Raw genomic sequence first — 5,329 nt, 5'->3', positions numbered from 1 at the left:
TCATGTTTATTTTTCATCATGTATTGGAGCATATCTTTAAATGACTATACTGCTCTAGTGTGAACTTCTCACTAGTTATGTCTAGACAAAATGCTGTGCAGTATGCAGCAGGAAAATAAGAAAAGCCTGTGTGAAAGAAAATCCAAACAGAATTTGCTTTTTTTTTTCCATGTCCGTGTCATTTTCACATAGATGTGCAATTCCTGTTCAGTTCCTGCCCATTAAGGTATTACACAACAAAATTTCACCAATATTTTTTCAAACTTAGTATTATTTAATGAACTGTAAAACTCGTATGCCCCCACGATAAGTTTTCCCATTTTCAGTCCCGTGATCACAATGACATTAACCTACTAATCCTCAAAACATTAGGGGTCATCTACTTCATAAGCCCAATCATGCTATCAAGTTTGAAGGTTCTGGGTCAAGTGGTTTTCAAGTTATTGAGCAGAAACGGTTTTCAAGGTTCAGTCCCTTGTGACCTTGACCTTTGACTTAATGACCTCTAAAACGAAAGGGGTCATCTACTTTAAAAGCCCAATCATGCTATCCGGTCGAAGGTTCAGTGGTTCTCGATCTACATTGCAGAAATAGTTTTCTATGTTCAGGTCTCTGTGACCTTGACCTTTGACCCCAAAACAGTAGGGGTCATCTGCTTCACAAGCCCAATCATGTTATTAAGTTTGAAGGTTCTGGATCAAGTGGTTCTCAAGTCATTGAGCAGAAACTGTTTTCAAGTTTCAGGCCCCTGTGACATTGACCCTTTGACTTACTGATCCCCAAAATAATGAGGGACATCTACTTCGTTATCAAGTTTGGAGGTTTTTGGTGAAGTGGTTCTCAAGTTATTGGTTGGAAACAGGTTTCAAGGTAAGGCCCTGTGACCTTGACCTTTGATTTACATCAAGGTCGAGTAGTTCTGAAGTTACTTAGCGTAAACCGTTTTCAAGGTTCATGCCCCTATGACCATAACTTTTAATCTATTGATCCCCCAAAACAATAGGGGTCATCTACTTCAAAAGCCCAATCATTCTACCAAGTATGAAGGTTCTGTGTTAAGTCGTTAAGAAACCGTTTTAAGGTTCAGGCCCGTGTGACCTTGACATTTGACTTACTGACCCCCAAAGCAATGAGGGTCATCCACTTCATAAGCCCAATCATACTACCAAGTTTGAAAGTTCTGGGTCATATTGTCTCGAGTTATTGGGCAGAAACCGTGTGCTCTACTGACGGAGGGACTGACCGACCGACCGACGTGTCAAAGCAATATATCTCAGCTCATAACCAGGTATCTTTTATTATACACTTACAAATTTTCTGTTAAAATGTATATTATGTAACCCCAAACTATAAATGTGTATCAATTGATATTTTAACAGTCCTTAAGTATTTTAGGAAAAGGAAGCCCCAAATTCAGAATAATGTTATGCCATAAAATTAATATTGCATAGTGTATAAGCTTAACGAAACTGTTGCCTATTGAATTAGATACACTGTCATATGCCACTTTGATTTATCAATAGCCTAAGATTAGTTATGCTCAAGCCATAAAGATACTGTCACTTACTGACCAATTATTTTAAGCTTTTAGCCTACGTGAACTTTGTTCAGGGTGAGCTATTAGTATAGAGTCGGTCTTCCATCGTCCTTCGTCCTTCGCCCTATTTGAGGCCACTAGAGCTGAATATAGAAATACTTTTAAACGTCTTCTCCATATGAACCGCTTGATAGATCTTCATCAAACTTGGTCTGTATCATCGTTATAAGGTCTTCCTCAAATTTATTTAAATGAGGGCAGTCGGCCCTTTTTAGGGGTCGCTAGAGCTTAAAATAAAAATACATTTTAACGACTTCTTCTCATGAACCACTCAATGGATCTTCATCAAACCTTGTCTATAGCATTATAAGGCCCTCTCCAAAATTTGTTCAGTATCAGTAGCTATCGAGCTTTCAAAGCTCTCGAGTAGTCTTCTTAAATATATCACCCCTGTAAGAAGTCGATCAATTCTTTATTTCTAAATGTTAAATGTGCAGTTCATCGAATGCAAACTGTAATATCACGACGACTATTTGCATTGATTTACTTGTGGATGTTTGCTTGTATGTTTGTTCAGTCCTTTTTACTGTTGGATGCTACGCTCTCCTATTTGATTGTGTCTTACGGGTCAGGTGGAAGACTCCATGATAAAGCCCGCAGGGAATGAGCTGCTGTGATACTTGTCGTCTAGCCTGTTTTCGTCGGGCTCTTCACGAGTTTTCTTTTGTTACTCTGCTTTCTGCAAAAGAACTGAATACAAATTGATGTATTTGGTTCAATAGGTTTTCTTTTATCAATTTTTACACAAGCATTTTGTGTTGTACATATTGTGCGTAAGCAATACGTATGTAAGGAATTCACCTGGCCGGGTTAACTTTTATTTACAGTGTCCTATAGCTATGGTACATGGTGGTGAAAGAGTGGGGGGGTTGCGTGCAACTCACTCATGGTGTTTCTGTCACTGACCTTTCCAAGACAGTGCCGCACTATGTTCCTTAATGTTTTGTTGTCCTGTTGTCTACACTATTTGCCCGACTTACATTTCTGTACATCACAGAAAGTTTCTTCATATCTAAGATCCTTTTGAACAAAATACGAAACACTCTAGCTCGGAAGTTTGTTTGATACATTTATATTTGTCTAGCTATGTTTTCTTTAAAAGTTTGTGAATAGCATGCTCCCACCGCCCCACCCCAGTTTTTAATAATTTCGGAAATCATTGCACGTGTGTGTCTATTTTTTGGGGAATAGATTTTAGTGTTGCGTGCTTCGGCCTTCGTGATTAGATTACTACGCATCTGAACTCAAAACCGTGTTTTACTTGCCAACAAAGCACGCAAAACTAAAATCTATTTCCATTCTAACACGTTCGAAATACACCAGGAAGGGGTACTAATCTGGAATCTTTTTTTTAAGCGTAAATGGACGTATTACCAAACGTAGGCCATTTGCGAGACAAGACAATACACGGTAAAATCATTCTTTTATATAAAAGAAAATCTTAAAAGTGTTAGACTACTTTAGATGTATTTGAAATTTCAAGTGTTGGATTATTGGATTGTCTATCGTAATTTTTCACCAACAGAGCATTGGCTCTTTTGAACATCCGATATTTGCGAATGCCCTTCTCCAAAGTGTTAGACTACTTTAGATGTATTTGAAATTTCAAGTGTTGGATTATTGGATTGTCTATCGTAATTTTTCACCAACAGAGCATTGGCTCTTTTGAACATCCGATATTTGCGATTGCCCTTCTCCTGACAGAAAATAAATCCCTAAAGAATCAACAGTTCTAACGTCTTGTTACCCGCCCCCAAGCACAGGTGCCCGACCAGTCTTGGTGCCCATATGGGTGCCGCCGCCTCAAAAAAAAAAAAAAATTAAAAGCACCGTTTTAAGCCTAAAACGAAAAAAAAATTGAATCCCCCCCATATATACTCTTATATGGAATTTCCATAGGAGTACCAGTGCTTTAGGGTATAGCGGATTTTAGGGTATAGAGGATAGATTGATAAATTTTATATTTAGACTTGAATTATTGTATAACTTTTCATATCATTCTTTTACTGGCATGCAAACAGATATTCTGACATACATTTTAAATATTTGCTTGTGTTATTTTTCATATGTCATCAAATGTAAAATAAAGCTATCCCCTATAGACTAAATTTGTGTATATGTAAAAAACGTCAGTGAATGAAAAGTATTTGATAGAAATTTAAAAAGCTGAATGTTTTTGAAAAGAGAATACATTATAATTCTGATTTATATTAAAGAGAATTCCTAAAGTTTTTTTCCTTTCATAGAATTTTTTTAAATTCACATATATGATAGGATATTTTGTGCTGAATACAATGAGCAAATAAAAACAATAGGTCACCAGGCTTGTTTTTGTGAAAAATTGTTTTGAACACACCCACTGTTGCTGAAACTGCCAGCGATTTTCCAACATTTTCATAATTTTCTGCTTTTTTATAAATACCAACCAAAATATACATCAAGACAGCACAACAAGGTTTTTTTCTTTTTACAGATTTTATTATATACTTATTTGATATCATAGTCATATTTGTAATACTCTATCCTTACAATAATGGGTACAAATGAAGAAAAAAATATTGTTTATATTTACTTTTGTGAACTTTTTTTCAATGAAAAATACCCATATTGAAGAATATTATTTTAAATTTTGAAAAATCTCTTTCATAGAATTTTTTCCTGTTTTTCTTGTGTATAGATAATTGTACTGTGAGCATAAAAATGGCTAAAAATGTATGGGTCACCAGGCTAAATTTTATGTTAAGACCGCTAGAATACAACACCTGTTCAAACGGAAAGTGGCGCAATCCTGGCCAAATTAATTACAAGTATGTGTGTTAGAAGTTAAAAAAAAGTTTTAAAAATTCTTAATTCTTTCTATAATTGAATACTAAATAATCGAACGGTGATATTGTCTTATCAGTACTAAGTAAATTATCTTACATTATATGAAAAACACTGTCTTTGTACTAAAATGCAATGTGAAAACTCAACCACAAAAATAGCAAAATATCTGTCAGGCATGATACTTGTCAATACAACATAAACCAGTACCAGCATTTGATTACTGATAAAACTTATCAAAAATGTTATTTCATTCAAGATTCCTCATATTTAAGATTGTCTGTAACATGTTTCAACAAATGTTGACCTCAGTTCAGTTTTCCATAGAAATTGTCGGCTGCGCAGAAAGATGCGCATACAAAACTATAGGAATTCCCTTTAAAGAAATCTTGGAAAGTTTGTAAGATGTGGATTTTAAACTAATAATGTAAAAAATGACCAAAGCTATCCTGTACACCCTAAATCAGCTCATATGTAAACAATGGCGTGGAGAGAAAAAACATATGAATTTCTATGAAAAGCTGACTGTTTTAAGAAGAATAGATGTTTTCTGTCTAATATACTGAATAAAAACTACTATTTTCATTTCTTTGAATTGGAATGCAGGAAAAATTAGTTAGCTATCCGCTATACCCTAAAGCACTGTATATATAGGGGGAAAAATCAAAAATTTTTTTTTTCGTTTTAGGCTTAAAACAGTGTTTTTAATTTTCTTTTTTGGAGGGGGCGGCACCCATATGGGCACCAAGACTGGACGGGCACCTGTGTTTTCAATCGGTTTCTTTTCCAGCGCGCCGCTATGCTTTTTGACGCCATGACGTAATAATTGTGACGTCAGATCAGTGATTTGTTGTATAATAATTCACTGTTTTCTGCCTTCTTTGTTTAGGCCTAATAGGAAAATGAATC

The sequence above is a fragment of the Mercenaria mercenaria genome, chromosome 13, assembly GCF_021730395.1.
Source record: "Mercenaria mercenaria strain notata chromosome 13, MADL_Memer_1, whole genome shotgun sequence".
Taxonomy (NCBI): domain Eukaryota; kingdom Metazoa; phylum Mollusca; class Bivalvia; order Venerida; family Veneridae; genus Mercenaria; species Mercenaria mercenaria.
This window is presented reverse-complemented; position numbering follows the sequence as displayed.